This window comes from Mytilus galloprovincialis, chromosome 10 (assembly GCF_965363235.1).
Source record: "Mytilus galloprovincialis chromosome 10, xbMytGall1.hap1.1, whole genome shotgun sequence".
In the NCBI taxonomy this organism is placed as follows: Eukaryota; Metazoa; Mollusca; class Bivalvia; order Mytilida; family Mytilidae; genus Mytilus; species Mytilus galloprovincialis.
In genome coordinates, this window is record NC_134847.1 from 48,611,064 (window position 1) to 48,630,664 (window position 19,601).

The window sequence follows — 19,601 nt, forward strand, 5'->3', positions numbered from 1 at the left end:
AATCGACTTGGTTGCAAACTGTGTCAATCCCCAGAATTGCTTGTAGATGTCCAAGAACAGATTAAACAACACCATGTTCAGATTCGTACAGAAATGGAGTATAGAAGAGATTTACGACATAATATAAACATTCTTACTTTCTTCAAAAGGGGCTATTCTCATTGTATAACAGACTACAACGTATTAATTCCTGTCCAAACCGAGGTCGAAAATCAGTTATCACTTAAACACATTCATGAATGCGCTTACCGCAGTAATCATTGGTCAGAAGACATTAAAGTAATTGACGAAGAGGAACCTTTCGCTGTCCATCCGGATGTATCTTTTGCAGCAACCATAGGCATTAAATCGATGGAAGAACACTATTTATCGGATACAGGAGTACTTGAATGGGAACAAGAGGTGTCTCTGGTCAGCAGGATTAAATCTCTACTCAAAGGGTATAGAGATGGTCTATCTGTCCCAAAAGAATTGATTCAGAATGCAGATGATGCGGGTGCAACAAAAGTATGTTTTTTATATGATGAACGTGAAAACCTAAACTGCAGAACTAATCTTCTCAATGACAAAATGAGTGAATGCCAAGGTCCTGCTCTTTGGGTTTACAACAATGCTCAGTTCTGTGAAAAAGATTTTAGGAATATTACGAAAGTAGAAGGAGCAACCAAGGATCTTTCTAAAATTGGTAAATTTGGAGTTGGATTTTGTTCGGTTTACAATCTAACAGATGTTCCAAGTTTTCTTTCTGGAAACATAATGGTAATCTTTGATCCACAGAGCTCCTATCTAAAGACAAAAGGCATGAAAATTGATATGAAATCACTGAAAAATCAGAGGATGCTTCACAAATGGAGTGATCAGTTCCAACCATTTAAAAATATATTTGGATGTGACCTTAGCACTGACGGCAGTAGGATTCCTTATTTTGAAGGAACACTTTTTCGACTACCTCTCAGAACAAGTCAACAGTCTGGCAGTGGACTAAGCAACTTAGTTTATAGTCACGATGAAATGAAACAAATGTTAAAGATTTTCATAAAAAGTGCTGGAAATCTTTTACTGTTTACTCAAAACGTGAGCGAAATTGAAATATTTCATCTTTCTGATATCGACACCAGAAAAAAACGACTTATTTTTAAAGCTTCTAGAAATTTGAAATGGCATTCCCCTCTAACGTATAAAGAAGATGAAAACGACGGAAAGAAACGTAACAAAGTACCAGTCCTGAAGTATTTTTCACAAAAAAATAATAATTCATCGGACAAAAATGCTAATTTTGGCACTTATCAATACAGTGCTGAAGTTGTCATGAAATTCAAAGAAACCGGAAAACAATTTCATGGACAGAATGGGAATTCGACTAAAACAACTTGGGTGGTTTCATGGGCTTCAGGAACAAATGAATGTGTAAAACAATCAATGCAAGACAGTGGAGCTCATATGTTACCTATAGCAGCTACTGCTGCAATGATACAGGACAACAACGGAACAAGTATTGCTGTTCCATTGTTGGATGCACCGTATGGATTTGACGATTCTAGTCATCTGTTTTGTGTGCTTCCACTACCAATAGAGACCCCTTTTAATGTTCACATTAGTGGGTCATTTGCCGTCACACAAGACAGAACGCAACTCTCCATTGAAACGAGTGATGATAAACAACGTTTTGAATTAAACTGGAACCGAGCAGTCATGAAAGATGCAGTTGTGAAATCTCTATTTTCCCTTTTGCAAGGCTTGAGAGAGATGAATGTAAAGCCGGGAAAAGATCTACATTTACTGTGGCCGGTTTACAAGTCTCGTGTGGTAGGCCTAGATATTTATAAAGAAACACAAGATAGATTTATAGCTGAACTTTTGACGTCTAACCAAAATGTCATTTATCAGTCTGACCTTGATCATTGGACACAACTTAGCTTTTGCAGAATAATGGACCCACAATTACTAAACTCTGATGTTGGACATATTGCCTACAGACATAGTTTGATGTATCTCAAAGATAAAGGGGAAATCCTTATACAAATGCCGGATTGGTTACTACACCAGTTCACGACGATATGTGGAAATACAATAACTGATTCCGTATTTACCACAGTAATATTTTATGAGGAAGTATTTTTACCATTAGTTCATCAGGGAAAAGTTTCAGATGTAGATCAAAACAAATTGTTATTGTTTGCAGTGGACCAAAACAATGACAAAATAAACAAAATACTCGTCAACCATGCATGCTTTTTAACAACAAGAGGGATTTTGAGGAAGCCCTCTGATATTATCTTAAAACAAAGTTCCTTGAGTAAACTATTTGTTCCAGGTGATGCTTATTTCCTTAACTTTAGTGTGGAGCAGGAAACAGAAAACCGCGTTAAGCTTTTCAAAAATTTAGGAATGCTTTATAAGAGCTTACCTGATTGTCTTATAGTTGATAGATGTGCATCAGTTGAAAAGATAGCTAAAAAATGTGTTTACTGTGCTTTGCAAAGGTGCAAGGATGTTTTTGAATATTTCGAAATATACCCTCCGAAAATGAACAATGAGTTAGTCAATGCATTGACGAAGATCAAATTTCTACCAATTATGATGAAACCGAAAAATTGGCCTTTTCAATGGAAAGTCGCAGGAAATGAGGAAATGAATAAATCGTGTGGACCAAAACATAAACTGAAACACGTGTCACCATTGATGCACTTACCTCAGTTCTTTTCCATGGAGTGTTCTGAAAATTTATACTTCGATGATTGCAAAGATTTGATTTGTTGCACCCATCTGGTTGTGTATACAAAAGCTATCTACACAAAAAATATAAACCAAATATTGCAAAGTCTGGGTCTTAAGGGGTACAAAAAAACGGGTGTTGCCTTGGAACATGTTGTACGACAAACACAAATTCTTATATCGCAGTGTGATAAACAGAAAGTAAAATGTTTACGTCCTGTTTTGGAGACAATTTTCGAATGGCTTAATAATGAATGCAAAACGTCAATCGATGGAAACGAAGAGGAAATGAAATCACTTTTAGCACCTTTGCAAAACTCAACATGTTTGTTGATAAACGACACATTATGGAGTCCAAATCAAGTATCTTTGAACTTTGCTGGCAATTGTCTGCCTTATCTTGTTGGAATCAATCAGAAAGATATATACTTGAGCAGGTGTAAAACATTATTATCCTTCCTTGACGTAAAAGATAGATATTCAACAAATGATATTTCAAACGTTCTTATGACTTTTCAAGAACAGATTGATATTAAAGAACCCATAGATGAATACCATATTCATCAATATTGTTCACTGTTAAATGCTCTCTGCATTGCATTGAACGAAGATAAAATTGAAGAAGGTGTATATCCGCCATTGCAAAATGGAGAAATTCTGGTACCTGACGACGAAAACTATTTACATCCGGTGCATTTATTATGTCTCAATGACGATGTCGAAATAGAGAGATCCAAGTCAATGAAATTTGCTTGTAAACACATATCTCGCGCACAAGCAAATATCTTGGGAATTAAATCCAAGAAAAGAAAGAAAATATCAGAACACTATAAAGAAATGCCATTTGGTCAAACGGAAGACCTAACTACACGAATACAGAAATTGTTAGAAGGATATCCAGCAGATGAAGGGATTTTTAAAGAGTTGTTACAAAATGCTGATGATGCTGGGGCAACGGAGATTAATTTTGTCACCGACTTCAATAATTATTCTTCTGCAAAAGTGTTTGATGGAAATTTCAAAGAGCTTCAGGGACCATCACTTCTTGTATATAACAATAGTTCTTTTGCTGAGAATGACTTAAAATGTATTCAGCTGCTGGGAATAGGAAGTAAAAGGAAAGATCCAACCTCAACAGGGAAGTATGGCGTTGGTTTTAATGCCGTTTATCATCTAACAGATGTGCCAAGTTTTATCACGAAGGGAGATAAGATGGATAAAGGTAATCGAACTCTTTGTATTTTTGATCCTTTATGCAAATATGCCAATGGTGCAAATAAGCAAAAACCAGGAAGTAGATACTATGACTTGGATGTACTCAAGGATACAGTCCCCGATGTGTTTGTGCCGTATCATGAAGAATATCTTATGGGAGATGAGGGTACAATATTTAGATTTCCTCTTAGAAAATCACCTTCAGAGATATCGGACAACGCGATGGATACGGATCAAATATTGTCATTACTTGAAAAATTTAAAACCGAAGCTGGACGTTCTTTATTCTTTTTAAATCATATCCGCAAGGTTTTATTTTCACGAGTTGAGAATAGGCAAATAATAAATGAGTATTCAGTAACTATAAATATGTCTCAAGAAGACAACAGACAAAAGCGTGAATTTCATGGAAAACGACTAAACATTGCAGAAAAAATAAAAGATAGAACACAAATAACAACTGAAGAAGTTTTTCAAATAAGGACAACGATGAACCTATGCATTTTTGATGAAAAAAATGAAAACGTAGAAAAAGAGGAAGAAAGCTGGTTTGTTGTGGAGACAATCGGATTCAATAAAGACGTAGTTCCAGAAGAAGTGCACCATGCTTACTCGACTGGTGGTTTAGGACTTTTGCCCCAAGGAGGTGTTGCACTTCCTCTCTCAAACATTGCACAAAAACAATTCAGTGCCTTTTGTATCTTACCTTTGCCAATTATAACAGGTCTACCAATGCATGTGAACGGTCACTTTGCTCTGAATCACGAGTCTAGAAGGAATCTATGGGAGGATAACAAAGAAAGTCTAGAGGTAATATGGAACCGAACTCTTATGAAATCGGTAATTGCCCCATCGTACATTGCAGGACTTGAAAAACGACGTGATATCTGTGACGAATTTACAAAAAATGTCGACCGTGAGTCCAATGTCCGAAATCAGTTAAATCAATACTTTAAACATTTTCCATCCATAAAGAAAGTAGAAGATAATAATTGGAAATTTTTGTGCCTTGAAATATACCGCCAAATTAAAGAAGAGATCCCGTTGTTCCCAACAATTTCGGAAGTTTCTATGAATTTGATTGAACATACAAGTATAGCTGTGATTAAATGCAAGGTTGAGTGGATTTGTCTGAGGAAAAAAGATTCTGAATTTACAGCAGTCTTCTGTTTAGAAGAAAAACAATCTTTGGATCCTTACTCAGTAGTTAGCCTTATGAAATTACTCAATCTACAGGTTATTGATTTATCATGTGGTATTTATGAACAAATGTCGGCATGTGAGCTTGAAGTAAAAAGTGTTATCCCGGACATTGTTGTAACATTTCTTCAGTCTCATTTAAATTCGAACCATGATTCATGCAAGCTAGTTGGGCTGGGAAATCATGTAGGAAGAACAACTTTAAAAACAACTTTGAATGTGGATAATCTGCTTAACTTTTGCAAAAAAAGTAGTTCTTTCATTCAACAATTGCCAGGATTACCATTGTGCGTTACAAATAATAGTACCCTTATGGCATATTCAGAGATGATACCTGTGTATGTCACCAAACATTGTAACATAATGAAAGGTTTAGAAGAAAAGTTCATCAATAAGAAAATACAACACCTTATGAAAGACATCGAATCACCATGTCTGAAAAAGTTTACTTTACTTGATTTTGAGATATTGATAAAAGATGTGATATCTCACCGGATGTACAGAGAGTCAAACACATCATTTCCATGGAATCCAGCCCAAGAAAGCATTCCGAATCGGAATTGGTTAAGAGATGTTTGGACATTTTTTGCAGATGTTTTGCCTACACTAAAACTTGCTCAGCACAAGAACGAAAATGATTCTATTGCACATGTTTTGTCAAAATGGTACTTACTTCCTATACGTAAAGGTCAACAATATGAACTTGAAAGGATTGGAAGGTCTAAATACGTTATTTACAGAGAATCCTTTATAATTGATAAACCACTGCATGACGCTTTACACAGGATAGAAATGCCAGCATTAGACACTCATATATTTTGGAGAGAAAATAAGTTTACTAAGAAGCTAGAACATTCTGAAGCGGCATTTAAAGTAGCAAAAGGTTTGGTGGTATCATGTGATAATTCATTAGATGTTTTTGAATGTCTTGTTCACAACCTTAGAAGTCACAAGAAAGCCATGTCTGAGGATGACTGTTCAGCAATCTTAGAGTATCTTAATGATAATTTAGAGACGTTTGAATTAAAATACCATATCAATGAAATCTTAGAAAAGCTACGGAGCATCCCAGTATTTATAACAGTTAGTGGATACAACACAAATGTCGACAATTATAACACTAAAGTCCTGGTTTTACCAACCAACATCCCGTTTGTTGGAATAGAAGAATGGGCAAATTCATCAGGTATCGTACTTTTAAAGAAAATAACAAGAATAACACATCTTCATATTAAACTTGGATTTGTTGCTTGCAACACATGTGAGCTTTATTCGAAACACATAATACCGAACTTTCAAAACATGCCACTATTGGCACACCTTGAACATCTAGAGTACATCCGAGATAATATATTATTGAAAGGAATAAATGGCGAATTTAAATCTTCGCTTAAAGACTTGATAAACGAATTATCAAACTGTCCGTTCTTGTTTAAAAACAATGTGTTACTCCGTGCATCAGACTTTTGCAATCAACATAATGATTTATTCAGGGTCATGTGCAAAGATGACACATTTCCGCCGTCTCCATATAATGATAAAGAGTGGGAATCTTTCATGGAAATCATTGGAATGAAAATGGAAGCTTCTCCGGAAATGGTAGTTATGTTTGCAAAAGAGGTTGCCAGAGAGGGACTGCAAACATTGTCTTTGAAAACAAAGTACAAGTCTAAGGTGTTATCTATGCATGTGTTTAACCGTGCAGACATTATTGAAGAGTTGAGTGGCACACGTTTGTCTGAAGTTAAGTCAATCAGATTTATAGAACCATTTGAATTGGACATTGATCATCGTCTTTCATGGATTCATAAACAGTATGAAAGTCGAAAGTTGGTATCGTTTGATGAATGTACATTGTATGACACGAATACACTGCAGCTTTTATGGACATCAACTTATCTAATGCCAGACTATTTAACGTGTACCACGAATGAAGTATACACAGCTATAGGAGTTCGTGTATCGCCAGCAGTTGAGCACGTTGTAGAAAACCTAAAAAATATTGCCGTTTCCGTCCATGAAAAATGTTCCAATGAATTAGAAATCATCACAGATAACACGGCATCATTTTTTCAGGATCTGTTTGTTATGCATTATATGTATTTGCAAAATAATGAACTTATGGACACAAGTTTGTTGGCATTAAAGACAACACAGATAGTTTTTATTAAAGAGGCTAAAATATGTCTTTTATGTCAACAAATAGTTATGCAATTAGAAGAAACAGAGGTGATCAAACCTTATTTAATGCGTCTTCCTGTTGTTTACCGATGTTGCATGGATCTTTTTATAAGTCTCGGTTCAACAGCAAAAGCATCATCACTTCATTTTTCTGAAGTGCTCAAATGTCTTCATAATGACAGCTTGGGAATTAACGGCAAACCAACCATTCTTGGGCCAAATGAGAGGAAAGATATTCTTGTTCCAGCAGTCTGTAATTTGTTTTTAAATCTTCAACTAGAAATGTCTGTTGATTCCAAAATGACTGATTTGTTCCTGCCAAATCGTGAGTTCATATTACACTCATCGCAGTCATTGATAGTATCCGACAACAAAAGAATGGAAGAAAGAGCAAAACATTTTACAACCAACATGTTTTTTGCCGGATTTGAGAAACTTGGTTTGCAAGAAATTCCAATTTATATTTTAAAATCTTTACCGGATGAAATTAAACCTAAATTTTTGTCTGAACTTTTAACAGAGAACATTTTTAATGCATTGGAGTGTTCGACTGGAGATAAAGTTCAAATGTTATCTCGGTTTATCAAAACAGATGAATTTATTGAAGGTTTACTTCGTTTGGTTTTTGATGAAAGATTGAAACATTCTTCACAAATAGAAATGCACCGTGGTACTTGGAATTTAAGTGAACATGAACAAGATATAATAGCAAAAAGAATTGGGGAAATAAAGGTTAAACAGGTGTCAGATTTAGAAACTGTACTTTTATTGGACGGAAGACAACTTGAAGAGAGTACTGAAAGAAAGAACGCTTTTGTTGAGTCAGTGATGATTGATGATACTCAGTCCTGGAAATTATACTGTATAGACAATGAAATGGATCTGCACCACTGGTTAACTAGTATTCAGTTTGCTTTTCTGAAGCTTCTGGAACAAATCACTTTGGAAAAAATCCAAAAAAACTTGGTCTTTGTACAAATCCTACTGCACAGTATTTCTAATCCAGCCTTAATAAAAGACAAGTTAGATATGGAAAGTATTGCTCACTTAAACTCTAAGAATGTATCTGCTGATGTATATCCAGATCCCGGAACATATGTTCCACCTACGTTACACTACTTGCTTGACAATTCTAACTCTGATTTTGCAATCAATGATTACGTTGCTCTGTTACTTTATGAAGAGGAGGAAAACAGCACAGGACAATTTATTGACCCGGTTTATATCTATGCAAAAGTATTAAATTGCATTAATAATTCGGAAAACCTGGCCGTAAACTGCGATATTGCGCAATTTGAGAAAGAATATTTGCTAGACGTTGGAGAAACTGAAGAAAAACAGGTACCAGCATATAAGATATTCAAGTTTCAGAGAAGGAGATCATTGGCTTCGAAATCTAAAGAAGTTGCTCTGACAGATAATGCATTTCACTCTCTCAACTCACAGACAGTCGATGATTTATTGAAAGAAGTGAAAGAGCAATTTATTAAAATTCTGAAAATAACCGATGAAACAAAACGCAGGTTGTTAATACGAAGACTTAGGGCTAAATGGCATCCAGATCAAAACTTTGGAAACGAAGAAAGAGCAACTCAAGTTTTCCAATTCATCGAAAGTCTCATACGTGATCTTAAAGATGGTAAAATCATTGACGAAGAGTTCAACAGGCAATCTAGATATAAAGGTGAAGATATACCGAGATCTCCTTATTTTGCACCACCACCTCAAAATAGTCCACACAGTTTTTCATCACATAACCGTTTTGCTCATGGGGTAAATAGGGAAAAAGTTCCAATACCTAGAATTGCTAGAAAATGGTTGAGACAGGCTAAGTGTGACCGACAAGCAGCTGGGGCATTAAATCCACATGCCAGTCCGATTCCAGCATTCAACTGGATATGCTACCACTGTCATCAGGTAAGAAAATTTCGAAGTCACATTGTCAAATATAAGATGCACCCAATAAGTTGTTGGCAATTATATGTATCAAGTTTATATAAAAATACAGGGATGTGGTCTAAATGCCAGTAAGACATGTATGCATAAGAATCCAAATGTCGTCGAAGATAGCAACTATGTGTTAACGTAGGGTCTGCAACCATATTGAATGGTTCATTTAAAGATACTTATATTTTTTTCTTCATTCGAAATCATCTTTACTATAAAACGAAAAGGTAACATGAAGGGAAAATGTTCAACGTTTAAATTTATTGATACTGAATACTTTCTTTTCTTGATAAAAATGATCAAGTTATCGACGAATAGTTCTTCATAAAAACTTCGATATTCTGAAAAAGATGCTAAGTACCTATTACGGGCAACGATACAGTCTTGATCCCATAATGAAATTTTGATGACAATTTGCATGTACAAAAAATGTAGGCTATTTCTCACCTGATTAAATCAAATATGTTATGATAGATATACCATCATGTGCAACTTTTGGAGTAAACTGAGGTTTAAATTTCAGATATTTTCTCAAAATACGGATTTGTGGGCGTATTTTTCCTTTCGACAGAATTACATAATTTATTATTTTTAAAGATAAACACAAGCTGTCTTTTGTTAATTTGTTTTATATAAATATTGTTTAAATTTGTACATTCTATTTTTACAAATCACTCAAAGTTATCAAATGTTCATGAATGTAGAAAAAAAAAAATTTTTCTACATTATATTTTATTAAAAAAATAATTTTAAATTGCACGATTTACGTTTTGATTAAAACTGGTACACATAATCTGCTTATATATCAAACCAAATGTCATTTTCAAAAAGTGGGGTCCATGAATTTGTTTTCAAGTTAAACATGTTAAATCTGTTCGAATGATAATAATCAGTCGAAAACTGCATCTTTTCCCGAAAAGTCACAGTTTGATGTCGCGAAAATAAACAATTTACGTTAGCAACGTCATTACCTCCCCTGAATGTTCCTGAATTACAGTGAGTTTTTTCTTCGTTTATCATGGTAGTTAATTATCATCAGACTGGACGCACCAAATTATAATGTAATATTTTCACATGTTTTAGTCAGCAGAGAAGGCCCTGAAAGCCATGTGGTACAACTTGGACGCAAATAATGTATCTAACAGTCACGAACTGGCTTCAATAGCCTGCGGTTTGCCAGAAGAACTAAATATTCTTGCAGGGGCTATGGTTAGGGTTGTTGGACATCACACTCGAATGAGATATCCCGATCAAATCAGTGGTGATGATATTCCATCAACAGTTTACAGTCAACTAGATGCTGACCAATGTCTTAGAATAGCAAGTGACATTATTTCGTTCGTATCAAAAAGAGTTCAATAAATACGATTTAGTGAAAACGTCTTTACAATTATGACAATAATATACAAATCAGAGAAAAGACACCAATGTGAATGTTTCAAAAACATACATTAATGAAAAATACATATATAGTAAGTGAATTCTTCGTTAGTATTTGTAAATATAACAGTATGTTAAACAATGAAACCGTTTTACTTTAATATTGCTTTACCAGATATCGAAACTGATTGATCCTATATAACAAAGTGTATATAATAATTGTTTAAGTCTACCCAAATAGGAAAATTTACAGTTATAATAATAATCAAAACATATATTTATTACATAATATATTAAAATGGAGAAAAAAAATTGCATAAGAATATTATTGTATAGTTTTTGCCTATCACTTCTGCATAAAGTTCGATTTTTGATTGCATGTGTATTTCCAAAAGTTTGTTTAATTGTTTTTTTAGTATATTCGTTATACAGAATACCTGTAATACCCTGTAAAAAATTACTAAAATTTAGTACATCCAAGATAATTTTATTTTTCTGCTGCCCTGTTATTCAGAAAATCGAATTTAAATAGTAAGAAATGAGAATAGCTTGAAATTTTGAGGAAACTATCTATGACGAGCAACATTTTTTTTGTGTGAAAAATTAAGCAAAGACGGCTCTTCATTCATACTATTTCGAAAAGTCCGGAACTATAGGGTACCCTTACAAAATGCCATCTGTCTATCAAAAACGATGTGCTTTTCAGTTTTAATCATACCCAAAGATGTTGATAGTTCAGAATTTGACAGTTTTATCAACAAATATAAATCACCAAACTATTAAATATATTAACAAATTATTTGACCCAAAAAGGATATCATTGTCGCTTATGTAAATAGTTACTTCATTTTAAGCTTTATGCATGATTAGTTTTAACTATAGCATGTATAGGCTCAATGAAAACATAGTTATAAATATTACCCCAAGATCCTTATATTGCGTGAACATGCAAGACAAAGTATATAAATATGATTATAGCATAATAATGTGTTATTGCTGACGGTACTAATTTGAAGCTTAACTTGCACTAGTGCAATATAATATATTATTGCATAATTATAATATTTAGTCCAGACCGAGGTTATACGATTAAAACATATAATTAACTATTAAAATTTATATTAAAAAAAATTACGCTGATTTGGCGGGATTGAACATCTAAAAGAGGGACGAAAGATACCAAAGGGACAGTCAAACTCATAAATCTAAAACAAACTGACAACGCCATGGCTAAAAATGAAAAAAGACGAACAGAAAAACAATAGTACACACGACACAACATAGAAAACTAAAGAATAAACAACACAAACCCCATCAAAAACTAGGGGTGATCTCAGGTGCTCCGGAAGGGTAAGCAGATCCTGCTCCATATGTGGAACCCGTCGTGTTGCTTATGTGATTACAAATCCGGTAAATAGTCTAATTTGGTAGGTCATATTCATGAAAGGGAAGGGGATTGTAGTTACGACGTAAGGAACATATCCGATATCATTTGTGAAACGGTTATTCCATAACGGTCAACCAACTCGTGATGGCGTCTAAACACTGCAGTGTCTGACTCAAATGGTTATCAAAGGTACCAGGATTATAATGTAATACGCCAGACGCCCGTTTCGTCCACAAAAGACTCATCAGTGACGCTCAGATCAAAAAGGTTATACAGCCTAACAAGTACAAAGTTGAAGAGCATTGAGGACCAAAAATTCCAAAACGTTGTGCCAAATACGTCTACGGTAATCTATTCCTGGGATAAGAAAATCCTTTGTTTTTCGAAAAATTCAATGTTTTTGTAACGTAAAAATTATAAAAACGACCATATAATTGAAACAATTGAAAGAAGGACATACTGGTGATAGATTTTATTCAAACACTGACTTGACGAATTCTTCAGTACCATGAAAATCTATCTTTAAATGGAATCTATAATATTTTACTACAACTGTTGAAAATCCTTGGCAATGTTAAACACTGTGTAAAGTAATGTGTTTTCATTGTATTGTAATAGAGTTGAATTTATATCAGAATATAAAGACAATTACATTTGTACATGTAATAGACTTAGCACCGCTAAACGTACCAAATAAATACGGAAATTCCCCTACGGTAATTGTCAGTCGATGTTACCACACTTTTTACTGTTTGCATAGTGATCGTGTTGCAACCCTTAATTTCTTGTTTTAAAAAAACATTCAGACCCGAAACCTCATACTGTGTTTTAGAATTGAAAAAAAACATTTCACGCCAAATCCGTCAGAATGCCCGTTTAGTTATTTATTTATAGGAAAACCACTGTACATTTTTAATGAATAAACATAGTATTGTAGACCATTTCACTTCAGTTTGATCACGGTGGTTCAGTATTTTTCATTTTATATCATGTCTTTGTTTCTTGTATGGCATTATTGAGTTTTTGTGATTGCAATTATTATAAGATCTATAATTTGTAATATTTCAATTTTATTTTTAGATTTATATGTTTTAATGATCCCTAATAAAAAATGCATCTGATGCATCATATCAACAGTGTGCATAGTGTCTTCTCCGTGATGGAACATACCAAAGTTAAATGTTAAAATTATTATAATGCAATTTCGCTTTATCATTGTATTACACACATACCAATCTTTTACAATTATGGTGTTGTTTTTTTGTTTTAAATGAAAGTGTTTAGACTGTGTTTTATAAGTAGAACTCAGTCACTGTGTATAGAATCATTTATGTGTTACCTTTTATGTCATTTTTGAGTTTTCGTGATTGAAACTAATTTCTTTAATTTTTAACATTTTGATTTTTTTTTGTGTTTATGACTGTGTTTTCTGTGTAGAACTTAGTTATTCTGTATAAAACATCACACATACGACATAAATGAACAAAATGCCATTGAATTATTTATTTTCATTCTAACTGTAATTATTGTTGATTAACTACTTCTTTAATAAATTTTGACTAAATAAAAAAAAGTGTTGTTGATTTATACCGTATACAGGAAAAAGACTTTCTGTATCTTGTTAAACATTATGGATACACCTCGTACCTTGGCAATTATAGATAAATTATTGTTTATAGAGAACAAAGAAAAACAAATCACTAAACTCTGAGGAAAATAGGTAAACGGGCAAAATCAAACGAAAGGACACCAACCGTCATATACCTGACTTGGCACAGGCATGTTATTATGTAGAAAATGGTGAATTAAACCTGGTTTTTATAGCTAGCTAAACCTCTCACTTGTATGACAGTCGTATAAAACTCCATAGAAAACGTACATGAATTGGACGCGCATTCTTCGCTGATGAACAAACAAAACATGTAAACTGTATACATTTTTATTGAACTATGAATACAGTATGCAGTAAATCGAGGAATATTGTGAACTAACATGTATACTAGAATTATTAGGGTTGAAACGAAAAATCAGCGAATTTAAATCATAAAACAATGTTCTATAGTCGTAAATTCAAATCATATCAACCAGGTACATGTAGATTAGTCAACTTATAATTGATGCTTCATCTCGATAAAATTGGTAATCTGTTTGAATGTGGGACGGTAAATCTGATTTTATCTCAAATGTTTCAATGATTATTATGTTTAATAAAATCTGGCATGTGCAAATCAAACAACAATGAACAACGATTAAAATTATCTTTTCCTCGAAACTCATACATTATAACGGTTCAATATCGTTCACATTTGCCTAGTAGTTTTTCTATAATGATCCTAACATAAATTTTCTACTTAAGACGTTTGAATGGACAGACAAGACAGTAAGCAAACAAACAAAAGTGGTTTACAAATTAGATTTGTCTAACAGGGAAAACAATATGAAATACAACGACGAAAATTTAGGATCCGCCTATCTCGTCCACTCTAAACCGAACAATCCGATATCAAAAGTCAGAACACATTTGCAATTTTGCTTAATTGTCAAGCAGAATTAAAACTAAAATAAGGGTCATTTTTATTTAGAAAGACGGAACATTTTCATGATTTGCAAGTTCTCCTTTTGTTGTATTCTATATTATACAATAACAATTATGATTACAATAAATCTTATATACAAGAGAACATTTGTTGCGTTGTTGTGCTTACACTTTCAGTTGTGCTTACACTAACAGTTATGCATGTATATACAATAACAGTTATGCTTACAAAAAGAATTATGCTCACCAGAACAGTTGTTGTGTTGTCGTCCTTTTACTATAAGGTATGCTATACGTACAATTGTGCTTACACTAACAGTTAAACATACCATAACATTTGTGTTTATACTTACAGTTGTGCTAACACTTATAGTTTGGCTTACTCTAACAGTTGTGTTACATTTACAGTAAACTGTTGTGCTTACACTAACAGTTATACATACTATAATAGTTGTTATTATACATACAGTTGTGTTACTATTACTGTTGTGCTTACATTAACACTTGCGCCTTCACTTGTAGTTGTGCTCACACTTGGAGTTTTGCTTACAATTACAGTTTTAAATACCATAACAGTTTTGGTTTAATTAAGTTGTATTACAATAACAGTAGTTATGTTAAAATTACAGTTGTGCTTACATTTACAGTTATGTGTATACTGTCAGTTGCTTACACTTGCAGTTACTTACACTTGCAGATGTGCTTACACTAACAGTTATACATACCCTTACAATTATATATACACTTACTGTGTTTCTTACGCTAATAGTATACATACACTTACAGTTTTGCTGACATTTACAGTTGTGATTACACTTACATGTTTACCCACACTAACAGTTAAACATACCCTTACAGTTGTGTTTAAACTTGCAGTTTTGCTTACACTAACAGTTATACATACGCTAACAGCTGTGATTATACATATAGTTGTTCTTACACTTGCAGTTTTGATTACACTTACAGTTATACATACATTAACAGTTGAATTACACTAACAGTTATACAAACACTTACCGTTATAAAAACATTAACAATTATACATACACTAACAGTTATACATACACTTACAGCTGTGTTAACACTAACAGTTATACTTACACTTGAAGTTGTTCTTACTCCTGCAGTTTTGCTTGATTACACTTACAGTTGTGCAAACGTTAACTGTTATACAGACACTCAAATTTATACATACAATAACAGTTATACATACACTAACAGTTCTACATACATTTAAAGTTATGCTAACACTTACAGTTGTGTAACAATTACAGTTGTGCTTACACTCACAGATATACTCACGCTAACAGTTCTACATAAACTGCTTACTCTTAAAGTTATACTTACACATGCAGTTGTACTTACACTAACAGTTATACTTATATGCAATCGTATTACACTAATAGTTATACTTACATATGCAATAGTATTACACTAACAGCTAAACATACACTGAGAGTTGTGATTATACATACAGTCCTTTCACTTGCAGATTTGCTTACTCGTAAAGTTATACATACACTGACAGCTGTGTTTACATTACAGTTAACAAAAAATTTCAGTTGTGCTTACAAATACAGTTATACATACCATAACGGACGGCTTACATTTGCATTTATGCTTACACTTGCAGTTTTTCTTGTACTTACAGTTATAATTCACTAACAGTTGTGTTTGTACTAACAGTTATATATACACTTACAGTTGTGATTACACTAACATTTGTGCATACACTTACAGTGTAGCTGACACTAACAGTTATACAAACACTTAAAGTTGTGCTTACACTAACAGGTGAGCTTACAGATATAGTTCAGCTTAAACTTGCAATTTTCTAAGATGAACAGTTATATATACACTAACAGTTATGCCTACACTTGCAATTTGCTAAGATTAACAGTTGTATATACACTAAAAGTTGTGCTTACACTTGCAATTTGCTAAGATTAACAGTTATACATACACTTACAGTTGTGCTTATACTTACAGCTATGTTTACACAAACAGTTGTGCGTATACATACAGCTCTGCTTATAAATACAGTTTTACGTATACTAACAGTTATACATACACTTACAGCTATACTTACACTTAAAGTTGTTCTTACTCCTGTAGTTTTTCTTGCACTTACAGTTGTGATTACACTTAAAGTTTTGCAAACACTGACAATAATACAGACATTAAAATGTATACATACACTAACAGTTATACATACATTTAAAGTTGTGCTTACACTTACAGTTGTGTAACAATTACAGTTGTGCTTACACTCACAGCAATACTCACGCTAACAGTTCTACATATACTAAATGTTTGCTTACTCTTGAAGTTATACTTATCCTTGCAACTGTACATACACTAACTGTTATACATTCGTAAATTAAGTTAAACATACACTTACAGCTGTGATTACATTACATTTCTACAAAATCCTTCAGTTGTGCTTACAGTAACAGTTATACATACTCTTATAGTTGTGCTTACACTTACAGTTATACATACCAATACAGTTGTGCGTACATTTGCAGTTGTGCTTACACTTGTAGTTGTTCTTGCACTTACAGCTCTACATACACTAACAGTTGTTCTTGTATTAACAGTTATATCTACACTTACAGTTGTGATTACACTAACATTTGTGCATACACTAACAGTTATACAAACAATAAAAGTTGTGCTTACATTTACAGTTGAGCTTACATATATAGTTCTGCTTACACTTGAAGTTGTGCTTAAACTTGCAATTTGCTATGATTAACAGTTATATATACACTAACAGTTGTGCGTACACTTGCAATTTGCTATTAGTAACAGTTTTATATACACTAGCAGTTGTGCGTACATTTGCAATTTTCTAAGATTAGCAGTTATACATAAACTAACAGTTGTGTTTATACTTACTGTTGTGTTTACACAAACAGTTGTGCGTACACATACAGCTGTACTTATAAATACAGTTGTGCTTACACTAACAGTTTTACATACAATAACAATCGTTCTTAAACTAACAGTTATACATACACTAACAGTTGTGGTTATACTTATAGCAGTGCTTGCAATTACAGTTTAGCTCACAATTACAAAAATACATACACTAACAGTCCTACTTTCAATGTATCAACACTTACAGTTATACATACACTTACATCTGTTTGATTTTGTCTTTTTTCTTTTTAGCCATGGCGTTGTCAGTTTATTTTCGATCATTGAGTTTTAATGTCCCTGTGGTATCATTCGCCCCTCTTTTAAATGCCTTTGAGATTGACCGTGCTTAACCATTTGTTAACTTGAGTACTTTCTATGTACGAAGTATCTCTCCGAACACTTTTTTCTTGTTGGTGTGTCTCCTCCGTAACCGTAAATGAAAGTGATAAATATTTTATGAAAGAGCTCGTTTTATCCATAGGATGTTTGTCTAATTTTAACAGAAGCGATACTTATACTTCATATGACTTATTTTCCCTTATGTATTTGCAGAAGTAATACATTAATGTATAGCATGAATAGTAAGTGATAGACCTAATGTATATTAGTTGTAGGCCCTTGATTCACTAATATGAAATTGAGGTCAAGGTCAAAGGTCAAGGTCATATTCTAAATGTTGTCTTTTATATATATATATATATATATATATATAAGCACTATTGCAAAATGTTTGACTGAATTGGATGAAAACATGAAACATTTGATGTCAAACAATAAAACGCCGTTAGCATCGTTAAGAGACAAAAGGATGTACACAGAAGAGTTCTCCAAGAACGATAACTCTATGAAAATATTGGCCTTGAACCAATATCAAAACCACGTGCATTATCTGCAACAGGTAATATTTTTCCGGCGATCGATACTGAGGTAGGGCAGTAATAATTAGTTGAAATATAAATTGAGGATTATCTTAAAGCGATTTATTACAAATTTAAATACATTTTTTTTAAAGATTCATGATATCTTAAAATGGTTAATTTCAGATTTATTTATTCGCGATATGAAAAGAGGTTACGATATTGATCACATTCGGTAAATTTATTTTTCTTCTATCGAAACCTGCATTTACCTTTTGAATTCAAATGTATAAACATAATTAAAGAAATATTATATGATATTTTTTTGTTAAAATGTCGTAACTATCGCCAACACACGTTTTTGGTGAAATATGAACAGTAATCATCTCCCTTGCAACTATAGTCTTACCAGCGTTAATGTTATTATTATAAGTGTATGATACTGCTACAGGAATTTGCTTTAAAACTCCTTAATCTAAAGTTAATATGATATAATGTCAATTGAAATATTTTACCCATTTTTTTATCATTTATTTTTTTGGAAATGAAGAGTTTTGTGAAAAAGTGGGGCCGGGGGGGGGGGGGGTTATAGTTGTCTTATGTGGGTTATATATCTTTTAAAAGGGTTTTTATGTGCCTCTTAAAAGACATCTGGAGTGTATTTCGAACAGAACAGCTAAGGCTATAATTAACAGATCAACTGTAAATGTTACTCAGAACGAGAGGAAAAGGGAGGACCCTAATGTCACCTTGAAATCGATCTCGTTGTAAGGGGGCATTCGGGACTTTATAATAGAGGTTCGTCATAGGGGTACCTTTATGACGAATAACAGTAACACTTCTTGGCAAATATGGTATATGACAGTACCCATAGTCTTGATAAGGATATTTTTACAAATCACGGTTAAAATGTTAACCAGTTTGATACTAGTGATACTAGCGATAGTAAAAAATTACCGTTTGACGCCTCACAGGAAAGGGCATTAATATCTTCATACTATAAGTATAATATTTTCAGCTCCAACAGTTATTAAATGTGATTCCTTGATACTTTGACAGTTAGTTTTGGATAATTTTCAATCATTTAGACCTTAAAACAGCCAATTTGCTAATAAATGTAAGTAAACATTATATGGGAAACATAAGAATATCATTTACTGGTGAATTTATTTTCAATGCAAATGTTCAAACTAACAAGTGGAATAATTAACATTACAAATAGCACAACATCAGTATTTTTATAGTATCAAGCTGGGTA

General features: G+C 33.1%; 1 long non-coding RNA gene across 1 annotated transcript; it reads left to right on the top strand.

Annotated features, from left to right (window-relative positions):
* The first annotated feature begins 1 nt into the window (after nucleotide 1).
* On the top strand, nucleotides 2–13,598 carry LOC143047716 (uncharacterized). The gene is made up of 2 exons (XR_012969646.1): nucleotides 2–9,228; nucleotides 10,342–13,598. It is a non-coding gene; the product is annotated as an uncharacterized LOC143047716 (long non-coding RNA).
* Nucleotides 13,599–19,601: the final 6,003 nt, after the last annotated feature.